Raw genomic sequence first — 23,381 nt, 5'->3', positions numbered from 1 at the left:
AATGTCATGCATTGCATCATGTGTTTTGCTTTTACACCCCTACAGGTAGTGTGACATGTAGGTGGTTGTTTTCTCCCTAGTACAGGTGGTGCTAGTGAGGTCCTGTTACCAGTGATTACTGGTTGTATGCTCTACTTTTATATTGTGTGCTATTTCTGAAAGTATTATTTCTAAAAGTGCTGATACCCTTGACAGTGGGTCAAGTGGCCCTGTCCTGTACAAATATCCCTTGTAAATTCCGCCCGTGTCTGTTGGCACAGTGTAATAAGATGTGTGTTTTATCTGATGTATATTTATGATAATACAAAGGCTATTTTTACATAACCTTGTGTGGAGTTTTCCTTTGTTGTGGGCCTTTGGTTGTTGTTGCTGGGGTGCGTGCGCAAATACTTAACTTACATCGCCTCCAAGTTTAGCCTTGACTGCTCGCGCCACGTTACCTAGAGGGCGAGTGGGGGTTGCCTTGGCGTGTGACTCCCTTGCCCTGACCCTTGGAGATGGCGATCCCTGACTGACCTCGACGCGAGTCTTGGCCGGCCAGGGTCCCGTCTCCAACATTGGCGGCAAGCGGTGGGATAAGGATTTGTGTTTGCGTTGTACCACAGTGGCAACTGGCCACTACAAAGCTCTGCATTTTAGATGACCACATTTTTGGGGATTATTGTGTTTTTGGTAGAATTTCATTGTCTCTTCTCCTGAGGTATCATTGTGCAATTGTGTCCAGTACATTTGTTCCCCTGCCCCGCGCCCAGAGTATGGTACCTGTGTCACGTGTGGTCAGGTTGAGGAATCAGGGGTGGTAGAAACTGCCTTACCAGTCCGAAGGGGGGGGTTGTGTGTGAATGAATGGTGTGTGGCACTAGGCAAGTGAGTGTGAGTTCTCTGAGAGAGGGAACTTGCTGAACCTTTGTGAATTGTGTACTCCTGTGTAAGCTCAGACCCCTAGGTTCCCTGTGTAATCTCTTCTCTAGAACGTCCGCCAGAATGGAGCCTGCTTTTGATTTCTGTGATCTGTTTGGATACAGTATGGGAGAGTTGGTAAGGTTCTGTGGAGAGAGAGGCATAGGAGTGAATGAGTCAGATACTCAGTCTGAACTTAGGAGCAGCCTGATCCTATGGCAAAAGGGTCAGTGGGATCTTGCGCGCAGTGAGGAAAGGGCCCGGGATTCACACCAGGAGGGTGGTGGGTCTGTGGGGAGCCCTGAAGATTCAGAGGAGGAGGAAGAAGATGATAGCACAGGGACGCCAGCAGAGAGCGAGTACCCCCGAGATAGGGAGTCCCTTGCTGGGTCCCGTGTCAGATGTAGCCCCCATCCCTTTCCCTGTCCCCAGAGGAGTGGGTGGATAGGAGAGAAGAGAGGGAGCACCAGCTGGCCATGGAGAAGCTCAGGTTAGAGCATGCCAGAGAGATGGCGCAGCTGGGTGTGAATGAGCGGATTGCAGAGGCTGAGAGGGCCTTGGCCAGGGAGAAGTTAGCCCTAGAGTGTAGGTTATCCCCTGACCGCAGTCATGATTTTCTGGATCCCCCAGGGAGGGTGGAGTCCAGTGGTGGCAGCTATTTGAATCTCAGTCTAGAAATTCCCAGTTCCCCCAGTCTGGTACCTGTTTCCCCAGAGGAGGAGTTAAGGTTGAAGTTCAGGGGCAGTAGGAAGCTGCCTCACCAGTCTTGGGTAGACTTTGAGGAGGACTGTTGTGGAGCCCTGTGTGATTGGGTACGGGAGCCCACGAAATGTGATTGGGACATATTGTTCGATATGTTTCTCAGAGAGCAGTTGCTCAGTTGTTGTTCTCCAGGGTTGCGCACACACCTGTTGGGGTGTGGATTGTCTGAACCATGGGAGCTTGCAGTGGAAGCAGACCGCTGGGAGAGGGCCAGAGGTTCTGTAGAGTCATTGGTGAGCGAGTCCAACAGTAGTGGTACAGGGAGCTTCCAGCCCAGCGTGGTGGAAGAGGCTCAGTGTAGCCCAGCTAGGTCCCAGTATAGTGAGAAGGGTGAAGGGGCTGACTGCCTTGCTCAGTGGAGCAGGAGTCAGTGGGTGGCTGAGAGCACCCAGAGGCCCGAAGCCCTGTCTCAGAACTTGGGTGGTTTCTTGAGGGAACACCAGGTTAGGGACCTAGGCTGTCCTGTTAGTACACTTGAGGAGGATCTCCTAGTGTCTAGGGAACCTGGAGCGTCTGTAACTAGAGCTCCAGGGGTTCCAGTGTCCGGCAGTGTCGCTGTTGGGAGGGCACAGAAGTCCGAAGCGAGGAGTGATTGGGGGATGAGTTTCCCAGTGGGTGCACCAGTGGACCAGAGACTAGCCAGTTGGGCTAGATCTTCTTGGGTGGACCCGGGTGGCGCCACTTCTGTGCTGGGGGATCTTTGCGCACTGTCAGGTGGACAGGAGGCGGGAGATCTGCGCCAGGCAGACAGTCACACGACACATGGGTCATGTGTCAGCCTCAGGGGGATTGCGTGTGAGTCCCCAGAAGTCCTGGAGTGCCAGGCAATTATTCCACCTAAGGTTTTAGACCTTAGGTTGGGAGGCCAGGTTCAGGTTCTGCCTGACCTGAAGGGTAGGACGACTGTAACCAGTGTCCTGACCGGTTCTTCCAGAGGAACTTCTCCAGTTGGGAGAGGGCAGACCTCGGGAAGGGGGTGCAGAGGGTGGGAAAGCCCACCTCTGACCCCGGTGCAACCTGAGGGGTTAAACCCTAGGTTGGAATGGCGTTCTGGGTGTCCCCCTCGCACGAGGAGGAGGAACCCTAGGAGAAGAGGTAAGGGGAGGAGAGCCTTCCCTGAGACTCCTGGTCCGCCTGAGGTTGTAGACCAAAGGCTGGTGAACCAGTGGCAGTCTAGTCCTGTCTTGCAGACAGGGAGAGTGGAGAATGGACACTATGTGCCAGGGGTTACTACCCCCCGCTCTGCGAATTGGCAAGGACCGGTGGCACCTGGGTGGCCCAGGGCCTGGTCCTGGCCGCGGACAGCTGAGGAGTACCAGTGGGGTAGCCCAGTTGGTCCTTACAGTAGCTTTAGAAGGAACCCTAGGGGTTCACCATGGCATAGAACCGGAGGGTGTCCCGGCAGTGGCGGGCCTGCGTCTGTGTTCTATCGCCCCAAGCAGGGAAGTCCATCACGGTGGTGATTGTTCTCCCCTGCGTTTTGGCTGGAAGGGGGTTGTGTTGGACTTGGCCCTTAGGGCAGGTTCACCCCTAGACTTTTTGCCTTATTTGTGACCCTGTGTCAGTGATTTTTGGGTCTCTGCGCACTTTCCCCTGAGTCCCAGAGTGAAAGTGCGTGCGTGTAGTATGGCTGGCCTGCCCTCCCATAGGAATGCATGGGGAATGTGTGTGTCCCTGGTAGTTCCTGATGCGTGGGGAGTGCAGGCTCGAGTTTGGTATGCTTAAACTCGTGAGAGTGAATGCTGCGAGATGGTGTCTGCGGCATGTGTGTGTCTAGTTGGGAAGTGCTACTTCTGGACATTGAGATATGCGTGCAGTGAGGGTGCTGGAGCGTGATTGGCTGGAGCTGGCTGGCATGCCAGGCTCCAGGAAGTCTGGATGGGTCTGCCCGGTGGTGAGTGGGAGATTAGCATGAGTGATGTGTGGGAGGAGTGTACCTGTGTCCTGGATGGGCTGGGTTTTCCCCACACAATGCTGGCTCCGCCCCCCTGTGGTGTGTCTAACGACCCTAGCCTCCCCAGTGAAAGAAATGGGTGGTTGGGCCATCAAGAGTGCTCCAGAACCAGCTGCGACTGGTTTTTCCCCCACCCTGCACCCTGAAACAAAGGATTTGTCAGTATAAGAAGGGGCTGTGTCCCCACTGAAAATGTTCTACTTTGGGATCCTGCCAGAGGGGGCTTTTGCTGCTGCTGGGGCCAGGAGGACCGCCACTTGGGGAGTCTCCCTGCCTGGAGACCCAGTGTGCTGGCTCTGGCCCAGCCTTGCCCCCCTGCCTGCCTCCAGCCCTGCTGGAGCCCTGTCCTGTCCTCCAGTGCTGGGGAGCACTGAGGACTTCTTGCCTGCAGCCTGAGAGCGCTGCTCTCTGCCCTTCAGCGCAGGGAGCGCTGAAATCGCCTGCCTAGCGCTTGGAAGCGCTGGATTTTGCCCCTAGAGGCGCTTGGGAGCGCCTGCCCTTCGTTGCTAGCGCTGCTAGCGCTGGGTGTGCACAGCCGGTGCCCACCCGGCATCTGATCGCCCCGTGTGGCGAGTTGGCGGCGCGGGTGCCACCCCGCTCATTGCCGCGTTGTTTTAGCCCGGGTTGTTGATCTACGAGGGAGCCCACTCCTCGGATCACCTGGGAAGCCGCCTGCCTGCCTAAAAGCGAGCCGCCGCGCTGCCCGCGGCGACCCGGAAGTGATTGGGAGTCCGTCCAATCACCGCGCGGCCCAGGAGAGGCCGACCGGAAGTCCCGCCTCCATTACCGAGCCGGGAAGAGAGAAGCTGCCGGCCGGATCCCCGAGGCTCCCCGAGTGGAGAGGAGAGCCCCGGGACCAGCGGGAGAGACCCGCCTCCGCTGGAGACCAGCCGGTGAGTGTGGCCGTTCTGGAGGGAGGGGCGCCGGGACACATTGTCGGTGTCCGCCCCCCCCCCCCGCCCCCTCGGCAGCGCGACCTCGCGCCCTCGTGTGGAAGAGCCCAGAGAGGCTCTGAGGGCCATTTCGGTCGTGAGCCGGCGAGGCTCTTGGCAAGCATCATCCCTTTGAGTCCCCAGAGCGAGGCACCCCACAGCCCAGCGAGGCTGCACCTTTTGTTGCTGGAGCCCTGAGAGGCTCAGCAGCACGCGTGTTTGTTTGAGAGCCTGAGAGTGGCTCACCAGTGCCACAGTGGTGGTTCTTCGAGCCCAGAGAGGCTCCAACGTTGCCCTAACTTTCCCTGCTCCAGTTGCCCAGCACTTTGTGGGCAACTGCCACGTTTAGGCCCTGACATTGGGACACCGGGACAGTCACAGGTGGTGACTGGTGAGTTTGGCGCAATTATATTTTCTCTGCACCTCTGAATGTATTGTTTATGCGTCATGTGCCTTTACATCTCTGAATGAATGTCATGCATTGCATCATGTGTTTTGCTTTTACACCCCTACAGGTAGTGTGACATGTAGGTGGTTGTTTTCTCCCTAGTACAGGTGGTGCTAGTGAGGTCCTGTTACCAGTGATTACTGGTTGTATGCTCTACTTTTATATTGTGTGCTATTTCTGAAAGTATTATTTCTAAAAGTGCTGATACCCTTGACAGTGGGTCAAGTGGCCCTGTCCTGTACAAATATCCCTTGTAAATTCCGCCCGTGTCTGTTGGCACAGTGTAATAAGATGTGTGTTTTATCTGATGTATATTTATGATAATACAAATGCTATTTTTACATAACCTTGTGTGGAGTTTTCCTTTGTGGTGGGCCTTTGGTTGTTGTTGCTGGGGTGCGTGCGCAAATACTTAACTTACATCGCCTCCAAGTTTAGCCTTGACTGCTCGCGCCACGTTACCTAGAGGGCGAGTGGGGGTTGCCTTGGTGTGTGACTCCCTTGCCCTGACCCTTAGAAATGGCGATCCCTGACTGACCTCGACGTGAGTCTTGGCCGGCCAGGGTCCCGTTTCTAACAAGTGTTGATTCCAGGATAGAGACCCGCAGCCATAATCCAGCTTGCTGGTGATTTGGGCTTTGGTGACTCTTCTGCGAGTGTTGCTGTGGAATCATTTGAAGATCTTCTTGAGCATTTTGAGCTTGTGGAAGCAGGAGACAGAGACTGCATTCAACTGGCTAATCATGGTGAGTTGGTTGTTGAGTATTATTCAGAGGTGCCTTGCATGGGTTGCCGGGAGGGGGTGGGTCCAAGTTTGGCATGCCACCAGCTGGAATTCCCAGAGCAAGGTGTCTTTGCCGAAGATTACTACTTACGCCTAGTCTGTGTTGTGCTTGAGGAAAGAACTCTAGGTGAACATGTGCTTAACAAATACACATTGTGTTAAAGACAGGAATTTGAATTGGTCTGGCGGCCGTTCTGAGACCCTTAGGATGAGACCAACGGAAAATACAGTGGACTGTCAGGAGGGACTTGTAACAAAATAGCAGTGGTGAAACTACATGAAGTCGTAGTTTCTGACCGGAAGACAATGCCTCATAACATTGTTTTGAATAAGGCGATTTCTGGAGCTACCTCCTATTTTAACAAGTAGCTCGGTTTATGGGTCGCCTTTGTCTTCTTTCAGAGCAATAGTAGTTATGAGATGTGACATAGGTCTCTGAGGTGTGAATAAAGAGTGCTCTATGGGGCTCACATTTAAGGAGCCTGTAATTCTTTAGATCCAGTAGTGCAGGGTCACGGTCTTAACCCCTTCGAGGCTGATGACGAGCTGGGCTCGTCATGGTGTAGCCTCCTCAAACACTGATGACGAGCCCAGCTCGTCATGAACAATGGGTTTTTTAAAAAGTCAGCATTCCAGCAGAATCAAAGCAGCGCGCATGTGGTTAAGAGGCAGAATGCTGTTCTGACCCTCAAAAGAGTCTGCGACTGTGTTTTGGCCGGTGACTGCAGTGCTTAATTTGAGCCATTGCTTGACGTGGGGGGGGGGGGGGGGGGGGGAGCACAGTCTCTTATTTCTGATGACCCGCACCTATTTTTTCATATCAAATATTTCCCGAGAGCAAAAGAGGGGAAAAGCACACAAATTGGAAAGACAGTGGAAGACAAAGGCATAACACAGTCACAAAAGGGGAAAGCAGGATCTTGTAAGAGTGCGAATAAAAAAAGGAAAATAGAGTGTCAGGTGGTGAATTAAAGAGACTGACGTTTAATTGCACTGGCCACGGACTTCTGAGTAGGAGCTTCCGACACTGGAGTGCTTTCGTTTACAAATTACGGACTGGAAGCGGCCCGATTTTTGGTTAATATTTAGCTATATTTAGTATTTCTAAAGTGATACACGTTTTTGATTTCTCTCTCTCATCGTTACATCCACCCTTGCGCAGAGGCATAATTGAGGAAGCTTTTGAAAGATAAAAAGAGGGTTAAAAAATATAAAACACTGTTTTACACGAGACGAACCCATCTATTCCAGGCCAATATAGGTTACTTCTTGTGGAGGGCTCATTATGGTTAGAACCGTAAAAAACTGAAGTTATTCTGCCCCTGTCTCATTGACAAAGGAATCAGTAGAAGTATTAGAGAGGGGTGGATGGGGTGGAAATCTAGAGGACCAGAGAGGGTAAAGAGCACGTCCATTACCGTCTGAGATGCTAGTGGCGGAGACAACTACCCTGCATGAAGCACTCATTAACCTATACCCAACGTAGGGCGCGTTCTCTTGCGCCAGGAGAGCCATCAGTCACATAAATGCATCCTAACCATCATACACATGGTGTAATTAAAAGGAACACTCCTCTCTTTAAAAAAAGCACATTAGTCCTACACTGTAAGCCAGTCATTTACAATCACAAGCTGATTGGTCTTCCTATAAAAGGTATAAGACGCACGGTGGCCCCATTAACTCGTATGAAGTCTGAGCTAACATATCCTGTCCTGCTCGAGGTACCACTCGCATGTGGACATAACTGGACGCCGTCACTCCCGTGTGTTACACCCTCTCAGAAGACAAGGGCATCTTCTGCTGCTAAGAAAGCAGGTCACTTCACCCCATAAGAGGCTTAAAAATGGTGGGCGATGCCACGCTTAGTTGTAGACCTCAATAATAAAATACATATCGGTGAATACATAATTTGCTTCCCAAAATTGACAGAATAATTACAAAAATGAAAAGTCTGAGGTTAAACATAGCCACATGCATTCAAGTAGCGCAATGTGGCTTTTCCAACTCACAAGGCGCTTTGAAGCAGCTTACTAGTGTGTACCACAGAACAACACAGAATAGCAAACGTGATTGCAGCAGAGTTGGTGTTAGTTCCGCGTGTCTGATTATGGACGGTGAACCGAGTCCATGAAAGAAATCCCTTTTATGGTTTCGAGGGGAAAGGGCCCCTGAAGACGTATTAAGACTGAAAGAGATTGTTTGTATTCTTACAAGGACGTATGCTATCACGAATCGTTGATGGCCAGGCTGCCGAGTCACTCAAGGGGGGCTTCACGGCCCAGGGCCCTGAAACAGGCATGTTGTGTCCTGCTGAACCCAGCACGCCTGAACTGCGAACAGCAAACATCACCTCCTGCGTGATCCAGCAAGGAACCATAGTCAGTACGGAGCCGCGGACGCCAGGTGAGGACAGGTACTGAACACCCAAAACCAAGACTAACACCTCATGCTGCCAACTAGATTTATGCAGCAACGGAGGGCCAAAAATCAGAGGCAGCCTAGATTAAATTATGCAGCAAGAAAAGGACAATTGTGTGGCATAATGAGGCATATATGGGGCAGTATTGTTTCACTATTTTGTCATTTCAACAAATAGTAACGTGCGCAAATGCTTCACCTTATTAGTGCTAGTTTAACACCTGCACACAGCAATCAGCAACTGAAAGGGGAGTAGCTACATTTTCTGTTGCTGTACGACACCACGTGTGATGCTTCATTGGTACCCTTATAGCCTCCTGAGCTACAAAAAAAACACTCTTTAATTCTGCAAATTATGCAAGTGATGTAAATCCATACATACCTGAAAAACACGGAGGCCGCAGAAGTTCAAAATTCTAATGCCCTTCTGTTATTTATCCCCTTAATAATCCACATTTGTAAAGCGCGAACCATCACCGCGCGAACCATCACCGTTAGGGTCTCTAGGCGCTGAGGGCCGTCGGGAAGATTAAGCAAGCTATTGCCCAGAGTCACATGTTGCTGGGCTTATCATCTGCCACCGGCCTCGGGGATCGAACCGTGACCTCCAGATTCCGGAGTCAGTCACCCTGGCCGCGGCGCCACACCTCTCTCTCCCTCCCCTTACACACACCCGTTATTCATTTCACCACTAATCACTGCAGCAACCACTTATTCAATCTGCCCGCAGCCAGCAGTTCGCAGGTTCAGATCAGGGCCGGAATGGCCATTCTGCTGGTCTGGCACTTCCCAGGAGGCTGCAGGCTAGGAGGCTACCTTCAGAGCAGGACAGGCTGCTGTGGCCAAGTCATGTTCCCAGCACCCCATTCCAGTTGCAGCCTTATGCAATATGGATCTGGTTTCAACATTCCTGGCCCTTGAATTTGCATAGAGGACTTTGTGTAGCGTACTGCAGTCTCTGTAATACTTCACAGCCACCGATAGAAGAGACAATATAAACACAATTTAAACCATTAAACACAATTTTGAAAGTGTAACTGGAGTTGGAACAGAAAAGAAAATGTCAGAGATGAACACCAGGCACGAAGGGAAGTAACGTTTCAAGGCCAGAGCCAGATGGAATAGGTGTAGTCCTTCTTTGCTTATCACAGGTTCAGAGACAGGTTGGACTAGGACATACAATTACTGGGGAGGGGTGCAGGAGCTAAACCACACACCTAGATGTCCACTGTCCTGGTTGACCGAGAGGCGATGGGCTTCCAAGCCGGCCACAGGGCACAAACATGGCAGCGCTACTCGATAAGGCATTTTGGTTCAGCTCAGTAAAGTATTTACCTCTCACCTAATGCGAGTGGCTGATAGGGTGTATCCTACCGCTACTATGCCAATCGATGCATTAAACTGCATGAGGGATTACTTTACCACAATAATCCTCTCTATCCACTCCTGCTGGCTTCCCTCTGCAGTCTCACTCTAATATTCTAATGCTGCTTGCATCAGTACAATAACAGACCTATTGGCTTTGCTGGAAATGGAACAATATTTACTCTAAAGTCGAAATAGAAGGGGGTGGAGTCATGAGGAGTAGAGTCACTAAATGCAGTACTGTGATGCGTGGAATGAATGACAGCAGCAGTAATTTTTAACAAACTGTCCCCAAAACACGACAACAACAAAAAAAAAGTGATAATAAAGCATTACTGGGTCACAATATGAATTATCTTAAATTAGAATAAAAAGTTAATGTGCCTACTAGAAGAACAGGTTAATGTGCCTTCTGCAAAGCAGAACGTGTTAGTCACAGATTCAAATTTCATGTAATGCAGCGCAATAATTGTGCTGCAGAGATCCTCATGTTACCTACTGGTCGTAAGTTACAATCTTTGTAACATACCTCCGTTATTTATGTGCATGCTTCAAACAGCTTCATGTAACCTGCTAGACATCAGTTTGAAACCCTGCTGGTTTAGACTCAATATTTCGTTAGTCTAAGGGTCATGCTATGTTATAGATTTATAAAGCGCACGAATACCAAACAGTGTTGTGGCACTAACAAGCAAGAAGCAAGCAGGAGCACTATTCATTAAATAACCAGGTCCTGAAAGATGTTAAGGAGGGAAGATTTCTGATGGTAATGGGGAGGGTGTTCCAGAGCTTTGTAGCACCCACTGTAAACAAGCATTTACAATGCAACGGTTTCGCCTTCGGAAAAGTTAGAGCTATTGGCATTGTAAATGACAAACTTTTTATTTATGTGTTGGTTTTGAAAACAGATAAATAAATGGCATTGTCATTTACAATGCCAATAGCTTACTCTGTCACAAATGCGAGACGTATTGCATTTGCACACAGACACCCACACAAGAGCCCCACACACACACAAGAGCCCCCCACACACACAAGAGCCCCCCACACACACACGAGCTGATGAATAATACAGCAAGAAAGAAGAAACAATGGCAGTGCTTCCGGGTGGGGGTAAGTGGGGTGGCAAAGTAAACAAATCTGATTAGAGACCGAGAAATGCTAACATTTGCAAAGCAAGTTAAACATGTGTGCGAGGAAAATTGGATAAGGGCGAAACAAAGGAAGAAGAAGCACGTAACAAAAGAAAGAAAGATAGAAAAGAAAAATGGAACAAGGGATGAAGGGAACTCTCTTCCGGCGGACCTTTCTAGAAAGGGTCCAGAATGCGCAAAGTGGAGTTTTCATTTAGACACCCTATGGAAAGTCATTCATGATGCTCTCTACTTTAGCATAGGAGAAACCAGGATAAAAACATGTGAGCGGAAAGTAAATGCGATTTTAGGAAAGTGCCAAAAAACAAAGGGGCCGGGCACTTTAGAACCCAAAACATGGGGGGACTTCAGGGAAATGAAAGGCGGAGAGAGGAAACGTCAGAGGGTGGAATAAAGAGACATGCTTCAGAGTCACTCGATAGAAGCGCAGCCCCAGCTGCCGTTGGCGCCCCGTACAGCGAGGCCACATAAACACATCACATAGGTTTCTTGCTCACTGCCACCCATTTTGTCTTTTCAAACCATAACATTAAGGCTTTACTGTAGTCTCGTTTAGAGGAACCCGCGGAAGGATGAGAGGCTGGGCTGACATTGCCGGGACTCGAGATTCTGAGCCGTACAACTCGCTGAGCCATCTTCCCGGTGTGACTCATTTACGACGGGAAGGGATTCCCCACAGGGCATTTTATCGTCAGGATATTCCAGTATGATGTAAGATGGTCATAGTAAAACAAAATACCTTTAAAAAGCTATTTTTCTTGGTATAGTTTCTATATCCCTTTTCGGGATTGATTTGCAAATATGGGAATTCTTCAATATTCTTGCAAATTCTTATTACTGCCATTGTTTCTGTAATTATGTTTTACTATGCCTATTATACGCAATAAAGCTCTCTAAACTTAAAAAAAGACGGTCTGTATGGGCGAAAAGTTTAATACAACATCCCTCTCAGATGCCTGTCAAAGTGCAAAACGAGGAAGGTACCCTCAAACAGGGACGCGGGTCACGCCCGCCCTTAATTTGGGTACACGTCCGATGTGTTCTCTATTTAATATCGTTTTCTGATGTCCTGCATCGCCCACTCTTCCTGCGAGTCCCCCCCAGCCCTTTTTACAGCCCCATTATTCAGACACCCTCACCTGGCGGCCCCTCTCTTCAAGCCGGATTCGCCTCCCCCGTCAGGTGCGGTCCTCGGGCGACCCGTATCCCTGCTTCCCGTCTCCCGGCTCCGCTCCCTCGCTCCTGGTGCTGCAGACTCAGCGGTTTCGCAGCACTTCCTGCAGAGCACGACGCCGCACTCTGGTGAACTTTTCCTCCAGGATGAGTCCAGAGTTCCGGTTGCTGACTGAGGACCGACCCTTCTCCCCACTCCTGCCACGAGCGGGGGGAGGTGGCTGCAACCCCCGAGTTTCAGTGGATGTGTCTACTGTCCACTGCTTGCCCCGTTGGGTAATTTGGAATTGGTGAATGTTTGTTGACAGTAAAGGTTGCCCGTGCTCAACCAATCTGAAGGTGTCATTTACGGCAAGCATCGCAGGGAGCCAGCACGCCACCCAGAAACAACAGCACAGAAAGTTCTGTTCTGACAAAATAAACACTCCTGCCATGTCCAATAGCTATAGCAAATAAAGTAGGGTAAGACATGCCACAGCCCAGGACTTAAGACAGCACCAAATAAAACAAGAAGCACGTGCACACGGACAGCGGGAGGGGGGACGGGCTTGTTATGTATGTATTTTATCTTGTACTATAGGGCTCACGGATAGCGGGAGGGGAAAGCACACGGACAGCGGGAGGGGGGCGGGCAGGCACTCGGACAGCGGGAGGGGGGCGGGCGGGCACTAGGACAGCGGGAGGGTGGCCAGGAAACAGCCAGCGGGACAGGGAACAAGACAAATAATGAACACCAACATCAAGTAAAAAAAAAAAAAAGTACACGCCCACAGTGGCCACGTCTTCATGACGGTGCGGAGCGGGAAAGAATCGGCGCAACGCCCACCAAGCGCCTCGGGAAATGACGGACAGTTCTCTCTTCCAATGGCTAGCCTCCATTTATGGAGCTAGCCAATGGAAGAGAGAGGCGGAACTAAGGCCACACTGTTCTAACATTAGATTTCGCCTGCGCCGAAAAGCTGTGCAGCGCGCAGCTTTCGATGAGGCGAAACCTAAAAATCTGCCACCCCAGTTGGACTTAAAATCTCAGAGTAAGTATCAGTTTTGCCCCTTTGGACCGAAGGCATCTGTTTGGAGAGTACCAGTGCAGTGACCGGCTCAGAAACTGAGGACCGGTACTGTGTAGTGTCTAATATGTAATACACATGGTCTTGAACTTAATACGACTCTGGACTGGTAGCCAATGCAGACTCCGAAGGGGCTTTCCTACTGATTTAAATTTGGGAATCCCTAGGATGAGCCTTGCAGCCACATTTTGGATCATCTGAAGCTTATGTAGCTGCTTCTTGGGTATTCCTAGATATAGCCCTTTGCAATAATCCAATTTGGAAAGGATTAAAGATGTAACTGCAGTTTTCCTGCTTTCTGTTGGAATCAAAAAGGTAAGATTTTTATTATTATATATATATATATATATATATATATATTTCTTTTTATTAAGCAGTTCGACCAATTTAATTTACAGCCAATCACATACTAGCAGGCTGTTACTTCCATCACAGAAATACATCAAATACACAAAATAGGTCACAATTTTACATAAGACAATTCAAGGGGTAATAAGAGCATCCGAGTCCCTTGGACAGCTTGGTGTGACAAAGATGTCACCTCTATATCGATTCCACGCTATCCAGATCTTGCACCACTTCCCAGGGCTATGAGGAGTGACTTTTCTCTGTACATACACCAATCTAGATCTTCCTCCCACTTCTTAACTCGGGGCGATTGGCCGGCTCCCCACAATTGTGCGATATTCCGTTTTGCTATCATGAATGCAAATGTGTCCCACTGTGTGTTGTATGCGTTAAGATCTGAAGGCTCCCAAACGTTCAATATACATCTTCGAGCCTCCGGCTGCAGATCCACCCCCAAGACGGACCGCAATATGGAATGGATGTCTGCCCAGTACCTCTCTTATCTGTTGACAGTGCCACATTATGTGAGGTAAGTTTTTCTTAATCGCTCCGAGTATAAAGAAGCTGGATGAAGAAACTGCCTTGACTTGAGCTTCGAAGTTCAGTCTCTCATCTATCACCACACCAAGATTTTTGCCTTTAGGGATCGGTATTGTTCCCATGTCAACCGGCCACCAAATCTGAGACGAGGTGGGAGAGTAATTGCAGAATAGGATTACCTTGGTTTTCCCTGAGTTCAATTTAAGGCAGTGCGACCTCATCCATGAGTGGACTGCCATCATGCAGTCCCAAAATCTTTTTACTGGCGGCAGGATATTTTTGCAGACGGACAAGACAATTTGAATGTCGTCTGCATAGGATGTTAGTACCACCCCGAACGATCTAATTAATGCCGCCAATTCAGTTACATATACGTTAAAGAGTGTAGAACTCAGAGAAGACCCATGTGGTACTCCACATGGGAGAATGAAGGACGGAGAGGTGTAGTAGCCCAAGGTATCCCATCAGCTAAGAAAAGGGGAAACCAATGCTAATGCCTTTGCTGAAATGCCAAGAGAATTCGGACGGTTAATTAGCATCTAATGGTCTACCGTGTCAAATGCTGCCAACAGGTCGAGCAGGATAAGAGCCGCAGCACCTCCATCGTCCAATACTGTATTGATTTAATCAGTAGCCTTTATTAGGGCTGTTTCGGTGCTATGTTCTGCCCGGAATCCAAAGTGGGACTCGTCCAGCAAATTGTGGCCATGTATATATAAAGTGAGCTGGTTTCTCATGACTTTTTCTACCAACTTAACTGGAAGTGGAAGACGCGAGATAGGCCTATAATTACCTGGATCTAATGCATCAAGGTTGGATTTTTTCAAAAGGAGCAAAATCGAGGCCCTCATCAAAATTGAGGGAAAAACACCTTCTGTGAACATAAGAGTAAAAAAAATGGATGTTAAACTTGGGCCGAGGATCTCAGGGGCTTGTTTAAATATCACGGGAGGGAAAAGATCATGGGGAGAGTCCGGTTTTGTTTTTTAAATATGAGTAGTTATCTCATTCACGGTTACTGCTCTGAATTCTGAATAAGTGGGAGCAATCCTGTAATGTGGCCTTATGGTGGATTTGGCCCTTTTATCTAAAGTGGTAAAGATTTGCACCACTTTGCTTTGAAAGTCCTGAGCTAACGAGTCCCCTTTCTTTCAGGGACTGTGGCTAGTTTTTTCACCACCCGAACGAGCTCCTTTAGAGGAGTTATCTGCCTCCTTGATTTCATTAGAGGAGAACATTTTTCTGACCAGATCAATTTTTTATAACCAGCTAATTGTACTTAGCAAGTTCATGTTTATCATAGTTTGTTATCCAACATCTCTCCTGTCTTCTACACTCCTGTTTTTTTAGATCTAAGGGTGTCCAAAAACCATGGGGCTGACGGGGTTATCGTATTGCTCAAGGTTTTTTTAAGGGGATCTATATTATTGGCAGTCGACGTGAGCCATTGATTAAAAGAAGAGGCGTGTTCTGCCTTTTGAGGTGGTTTTGTTTGTGAGGGAGAGAGCTGGAGATTAAGCTGGTGGTTATCTACCTGCTTCCAATTGCGGTATGATCTGGCTGACAAATTGGATAGACTGGGTTGGTCCTTGAATAAGTTGTCAAGCTAAGTTGTCATAATGTTCGGTAATAAACATATTAAAAGCCATATTATCCAGTTTGCATTACGTGCTATGTAAATATTGAGATTAGTGTCCTTACACACACAAATACACTGAAAAACATATCCCGTATAAGACCTACAGTGTTGTGAGGGCCAAAAGCTCTGTTAAATCTGTTTATCTCCAAGTAACTTTTGAACTTGCACGGTGGGACATTCCTTGTTGCTCATAAATGGCTGAGTTTGTCAGAGAGATATGAGGTCTCAACTGTGATTTGTTTGATACTATACTGCTCCCAGAAAGTATACTACTTGACCAAAGGAATCATATTGCATATGAAGTGAGGCAAAGATGCAGCCAGTTTCCCTGGAAAGAAAAAGCATATTTAAAAAGCGTGAGCATCGCTGAAGTTGACCTGATGTTAGCACATTTCCATGGGACAATACAAGTAGTTCTTATAGTTCAATAGTTCTTATTTAAAAGTGATGGAGGACTTTAGTTGAGCGGCTGTGACGAAAACCGTAAAGTCTAAATCGAATTGCGATGCAGTGTATCAAAAGAACACCGAAAGATGGCAGCCCTATTTGTCTCAACAAAGGGAAGCAGAAGACTCGTTTTTTTTTTTACAGTTTTATATAGCACAAATTCGACCCTAAGGTGTTGGAGTGCTGTACGTGTTGAGCACCAGTAACATTACACAGGGGCACATACATTTTTAGCAGGCACAAGAAGAATAAGTGCATAGAATCATAGGATGTTGAGCCAGGACTCTAATCTGTTTCCCCGATTCCGTGGTATGTAGTGCTTTCTTTATGTTGTATTATTGGTGATTTAAATTTGCATTGTTAGCAGGCTGACTCCTCTTGACGGAGAGATCTGTGTTTTGTCTCGTTACAGTTTTGATACATTATGCTGCATAGAGGGCTAATGCATCTCCTGTGAAGCACACTATGTGACCTGCAAATCCCAAATTTATTTGTAGATAGGGAAGTGGGTTTTTGCTTTTGACACATATCCTTTTTTACTTGCAGTTCATAAATTGCAACCCATATAATATAGCACAGTAAGCTATGAACCAGCATAAACAAGCTGCTTGCAAACTGAAAGGTATGGGTTTGGAACCTTATGGTTTTCTTTATCCATTTGTCTTATAATGCTGCTAAAAAGTATTGCATTGCATAGTAGTAAAGTCTTATAAATACAGACATAGCCCCAGCAATTACATTTTAAATCCAGACTTTGTTTCTCCCAGCTATGCACTCTTAACATATGCCTACCTTCTTACAGTACCTGTATACAGTTCCTATAGAAGGGGTAAAAAAAGTCAAAAGCCTGCCTCAAATGTTTCTCTCAAGTACTTGACTTGTAAAGTGATAAGTTATGTACTTTTGTTTCCCCTCCACTGCTTTGTGCATATGTATTAGGCTCCCGTGACCCCCAGCCAGCCTTATTTTTTAATAAAAGTAGGGCTGATTGCCCTTTGAATGAGGGCTTTGTTTTGGGCCAACTTAAATTGTAAATAAGAGAGCTCCTTCACAGTCTGCATATTCTTGTTCGTAACAATAAAGCAGAAAACCTGCGGGTGCTGCTCAATGTGCCTTGGTGTTGGTAATTTACATTAGGAAAAATGTCCGCATATTTCACTGATATGGCCAGCATGGATCTGGGTTCAAACTCAATAAAACTGCCTCCTTCTAAACTGCTTGCATCAACCCTGCTGTTCAGAAAAAGATTATAATGGTTCAACCTTCTATGTTCAGTCCTTTTCTAAACCTAGGGTGTAGGTGCTACAGGAGTAAACAACAATTCATGTCACAAAGGTATGTATGCACGTTGCAAAACTGTCTCTAGACCCCATTATAAAGAGCTATATGTGTGTGTAACGCACCTGTTTTCACTCTCGTTGTAAACAGAAGTTGAGGCACTTACTTGCCATAGATTTATACTGCTGAGCGCAGCACTCGCTTGCATGTCCAGTTGATTGGCGCACATAACTTGGTTGCAGTGCACAGGGAGCTTGCACTGCCGCACACGGAGGAAAAAAATTAGAGGGAACATTGTTCAGAACCCACGAGAACCTTCTGTGTCTTAACGATTCCTCCCTGCATCAGGCTGCTGCTCCTGACAATTAGCACACAAATAAAACTCACCCTACTTTCATCTATTAGTAAATGGCTCCCTCCAATGGCCAGCAGTAGAACTGCTTCACCAGTTCTGAATGCACTAGTTGAACGTGGCGAGCCCGATGCAGATTGCCATTACAAGCAAAGGCGGGCAAAACAGCACATACTGTGAGCTCAGTCAGAGATCTGGCATGCATCTTAGAATCGGGACATGAGAGGATCCAGTGAAAGGATTATCACGTAGATGATGCAATTGAAACAATGATAACGAAAACCACGATAACTCTACAATAACTTCTGTTTCAGTTTAGTACAATGGAGTATATCCCTCCATTAAAATGACACTTATTAAAAGTAACTTGGAAATATGAACAAAGATGTAAGAGCTCTTCCCCCACTACTCAAACAATTCAGTAGGTCATGCGGACGTCAGGTGATCTCTCTCTCTCTCTCTCTCATCAAATCATATAAGAGTATATTATGCCGAGTAAACTCCAAACTGAATCCCTCTCAGGCCCCTAAATGTTGCAGTGGACCAAAATGAGGTGCAGTGCACACAATTGGGTTGCAAGTAAGGTAGCCCCGATTAGAGTTGGGATCTGAATAGATACTGCTGAGGCAATCAACATTAACTATGTATTTGCTTCCTCCAAACATCAATTCTCTGCACATAGCGCCCTTACAAGAATCAGTACATCTTGTTCAGTAATGAGGCCATGCAAAGTACAAAAATCAAGTGAAACACCGGTCAGGCAACCTATAATCCTTCCAGAAACAAGTCAGACAGACCCAGCAGAGTTCAATCTCAAATGGTGAACTAGGACAGAAGAAAATGAACCTTTGGAACATGCTAGTGGGTCAGTTTAGCGAACAACATGTATGAAAACAGCACTGCTGCTAATTTCGGTGGTACAATGTTAATTTTGACTGAATTACACGTAGAAAAAAAGGCAGGAGTAACAACTCAATTAAGACAATAAAGTAAATTCACAAAAAGACGAAGCAAACAGGACCCAGAGAGTATTCTCGGTTTCAAGGCTTTTGAATAAACTCCTCTGTATAGACCAAAGTTTGGAGATCAACTTTGCTCTCTGCATTTCGACAGCTATTTTAATGGAAAAATTTAAAAACACAGAACATACCCTTGAAGGTCTGGAAGTATTTCGGTGCGTAGCGTAAAACCCTGCGCCTAGTGTTGTGGCAAGAGTCCATTAATAGATGGGATATTTCTAGGGGTCAATCAACAAAGGGAGAGATAGGGTTACAGGGCACTCTTAGACCCCAGTCAGTTATCAAATAAACAAAGGAAGAGTGTCCGTCAGAGAAGCGTTATAGCACGTAGGATTTGAGGCCAGTTGTATGTGGTCAGAAAAACAGACCAATTTCAAGAAAAAATACAAGATTTTTTCAGGAAACCCTCACTCACCCTAGTGGTGACATGCTTCATCATCGGGTCCACCGGGAGAGATCGACTACCTCCCCGGTGTGCTGCGACGCCAGGAGACTGCGGAGCAGGTTTGTGTGAAGGAAGAATGTGAAAAAGGGGTTGAGTGAATTTAAAAATGTCAAAAGTTGTATCAAAAAATCATTTATTAGCTGGTCAACTTGACATAATAAAAACTAGCTATGTGTAGGGAGAACTAACCAAATAAAATATACTGGTGTTTCCCCGTTAAAGAGAGGTCAACATGTTTCTGCCCGTGGTATGTGTGACTTTACAGGGCTTTCTTCAGGACCAGTTAGCGAGTGTTACCTTAACAGGTGTGGGCGCGCTAAGGCCCACCCTGCTAAAGGCAGTGAAAGTTAAAAATAGCACTATGTGTAAAAAAAGGTGCAATAAAAGAAACAAACTAATAAGTTGGGGATTTACCTCTATTACGAGGAACCTAGAAGTTTGTACAAAAAGTGAACCACGCCCCATAGAACTCAGGAGGGGGGTGGGAGCGACAATGGCACACCGCCCGCAACGCTCTGCACCCTCTCGGTACCTAGCTGTTCCCTCGCTGGATCTCGTGGATCGTATTTCTAGGGGTGCCAGCCACGCACTAATCTGGCTCGGCAGTCCCCCTAGACAAGGATTTTCGGTTTGACCCCATGGCCCAGCGAGGCTCGGGGCATTATTACTCGTCCAGCTATAGTCATTAGAATTCTTGACGGACACTCGTTTGCAAGTACCAAAATGTCCTGTGGCTATAACTTTCTAACGCCGCTGCTACTGGATTATTTACGTAACATGTTAATGACCCATTATAGCCCTTCTCAGCCCACCTCACAACTCTACTATCGCCTCTCAGCATGCCAATTTCCTTGCTCCAATTGTCAAATGAAAGTGTGATCTCATATCAATCAATCAGTTGGTACTGGATGCTGTGTGCCAACAGTCTGCTCTCTTACTTATATATACATACACACATACATATACATACATACATACATACTGACCACCTCAGGTCATCTATGAACACCATCAGTTTTTTTACGTCTGTTCGCATGTCTCCCATCCTGAAAAAGCTAATTTCTAGAAACTTTGGATCCTTAAACTCAGGCACCCACCTGTAACCCTTCCTGAGGAAAGCTTTACACAAATGTCACACACCACAACTACCACTGCTGGGGAGGGGAAACTCTGACATTGAAGATTACGCCCTGTATAGGGTAGAGTCGGATATGGTGGCTTGCGATACTCTAAGTCACTGGGGACTTTATGACTCGAAGGGAACACCGTCCAAAATGTCCTTTTTGAGTGGATTCCCCTACTCATCTACTACGCTGGTGGCTCATTAGCCCCAGGAAGGAGATGTGCTCATCACAATCTACATATAGGTAGCCCTCTTCTGAAGATGTAGTGTTGCACAAGGAATATACTTAGAGACCGTTGTATGCTGTTAAAACGCATTCCGTTGCAACGCATGCCTTTACCACGCATGCGTTACAACGGAATGCATTTTGTTCGCATAACCTATTCCACGAATATTCCTTTACCAGGCATAGATTTACACAGATTTTCTTTGTAAATTTTTGCATGTTAAAGGCATACTTGTGCTAAAGGTTATACTCCTCCCCCCCAATCGTTCTTATATTTACCCCTGCCCTTAACCCTCAATTTTTTTTTTTTAACTAAAATTCCCTTTACCTCTTCACGTCGTCTCCTGTCCTGCATCTTCCTTTTTGATGTTGTACGTCGTAAAGAGGAAGCGGAAGTTTCTTTCAGTTTCCTCTCCAACGACGCTGATTGCCTCCACTTCGCTTCACATCAGGTGCAGGTTTTTTTGGGGGGGGGGGGCAGAGCCCCCCCACCCCCTTTTTATTCCCTCGCTTTTTTTTATGTTTGGGGGGAGACCCCCCAAGCCCCATCTCCAAATTTTCGACTTTACCATACAAGCCTTTACTACGTATCTCGTAGTTAAGGTATGCGTGGTAATGGCTTTCGGGGTAACTACGCATGCGTTGTAATGCATGCGTGGTAAAGTTTTGCGTGGAAACGGTAGCGTTGTAGTGGCCATTTCCCCTTAGAGACGCTACTCCAGACCGACACTAAGCAATAGTTTCTGTAGCTGGTGGAGTCAGCCTTTTGTCTTGGGCCAGGTTTGGTGCTCCTTCTCTGGCCAAGACTGGCCTCAGTGAATTATTCTCCTTTCTCTACCAAAATTGGACTGCTAAGTCATAGGCTGACCTGGCATACTGTCCAGTCTCTAAAAAACAAGGGGGGTATTTCCTGTGTGTCACTAGGTGACTCCCCGGCTGCCACCGATGAGCCTGGTCACCTGGACTGATTCCAGTCCCTTTCAAGAAGACAAGGGGGTATTTCCTGTGTGTCACTGGGTGACTCCTCGGCTGCCACCGATGAGCTAGGTCACCTGGATCTGATTCCAGCCCCTTTCAAGAAGACAAGGGGGTATTTCCTGTGTGTCACTGGGGGACTCCCCAGCTGCCACCGATGAGCTAGGTCACCTGGATCTGATTCCAGTCCCTTTCAAGAAGACGAGGGGGCATTTCCTGTGTGACACTAGGTGACTCCCCAGCTGCCACCAATGAGTCTGGTCACCTGGATCTGATTCCAATCCCTTTCAAGAAGACGAAGGGGTATTTTCTGTGTGACACTAGGTGACTCCCCAGCTGCCACAGGTGATCTGGGTTACCTGGATCTGATTCCAGAACCTTTCAAGAAGACGAGCGGGTATATCTTGTGTGACACTAGGTGACAAACTGCTGCCAATGATGAGCCTGGTCACCTGGATCCGATTCCAGTCCCTCTCAAGAAGATGAAGGGGGTATTTCCTGTGTGTCACTGGGTGACTCCCCGGCTGCCACCGGTAATCTGGATCTGATTCCAGTCCCTTTCAAGAAGACGAGGGGGGTATTTCCTGTGTGTCACTGGGTGACTCCCCAGCTGCCACCAATGAGCCTGCTCACCTGGATCTGATTCCAGTCCCTTTCAAGAAGACGAGGGGGGTAATTTCCTGTGTGTCACTAGGTGACTCCCCGGCTGCCACCGATGAGCCTGGTCACCTGGATGAGCCTGGTCACCTGGATCCGATTCTATTCTCCCTCAAGAAGATGAGGGGGGGGTATATCCTGTGTGACTTGGTGACTTCCTGGCTGCCACCGGTGATCCCGATCACCTGGATCCGCTTCCAGTCCCTCTCAAGATGACAAGGGGGTATTTCCTGTGTGACACTAGGTGACACCGCTGCCATGATGAGCCTAGTCACCTGGATCTGATTCCAATCCCTTTCAAGAAGACGAGGGGGTATTTCCTGTGTGACACCACGTGACTTCCTGGATGCCACCGGTGATCCTGGTCACCTGGATCTGATTTCAGTCCCTCTAGAGAAGACAAGGTTTTTTTTTCCTGTGTGACCCTTGGTGACTTCCCGGCTACTAGAGGTGATCCTGGTCACCTGGATCGGATTCCAGTCCCTCTCAAGAAAACGAGGGGGTATTTCCTGTGTGACACTAGGTGACTCCCCGGCTGCCACAGGTGATCTGGGTTACCTGGATCTGATTCCAGTCCCTCTCAAGAAGACAAGGGGTATTTCCTGTGTGACACTAGGTGACTCCCCGGCTGCCACAGGTGATCTGGGTTACCTGGATCAGATTCCAGTCTCTCTGAAGAAGACAAGGGGGTATTTCCTGTGTGACACTAGGTGACTCCCCGGCTGCCACAGGTGATCTGGGTTACCTGGATCTGATTCCAGTCCCTCTCAAGCAGACAAGGGGTATTTCCTGTGTGACACTAGGTGACTCCCCGGCTGCCACAGGTGATCTGGGTTACCTGGATCTGATTCCAGTCCCTCTAAAGACAAGGGGTATTTCCTTTGTGACACTTGGTGACTCACTGGCTGCCACCGGTGATCTCGGTCACCTGGATCTGATTCCAGTCCCTCTCAAGAAGAGAAGGGGGTATTTCCTGTGTGACACTTGGTGACTCCCCGGCTGCCACTGATGAGCCTGGTCACCTGGATGCGAATCTCATCCAGGTCTCCAAAAGACAAACCTGAGAATTCCTGTAAAAAACCCATACATGGCCGCATACAGTAAATCAGAACTCTTGCAACATACAGATATGATCATTTCAAATGTGAAGCTATTTTAAATGACAGTTTGCCTCATGATTTATAACGGTTGCTGCTACCTATTTCTATCATAATATAGGAACTCTTACAAGGATCCTAAAAGCACCCTAGACTACACTTTGTCTATTGTTCACCTACAGATTTGCTTTTATCCCTCTATGAAATACACAGATATCATAAAAGAGTCCATACATTAAACATACAGCATACAACGTTCGCAATATTATCATATTTCA

At 47.7% G+C, this 23,381-nt stretch overlaps 1 protein-coding gene across 1 annotated transcript in view; it reads right to left on the bottom strand.

Annotated features, from left to right (window-relative positions):
- Positions 1–23,381, bottom strand: part of AP3B2 (adaptor related protein complex 3 subunit beta 2) — a 412,426-nt gene that overhangs the window by 354,806 nt on the left and 34,239 nt on the right. The gene's annotated exons all lie outside the window — the stretch shown is intronic.

Source organism: Lissotriton vulgaris, chromosome 2_2 (assembly GCF_964263255.1).
Source record: "Lissotriton vulgaris chromosome 2_2, aLisVul1.2, whole genome shotgun sequence".
Taxonomy (NCBI): Eukaryota; Metazoa; Chordata; class Amphibia; order Caudata; family Salamandridae; genus Lissotriton; species Lissotriton vulgaris.
Note: the sequence above shows the minus strand (reverse complement) of the source record. Positions and strands in the feature narration are given on the sequence as shown.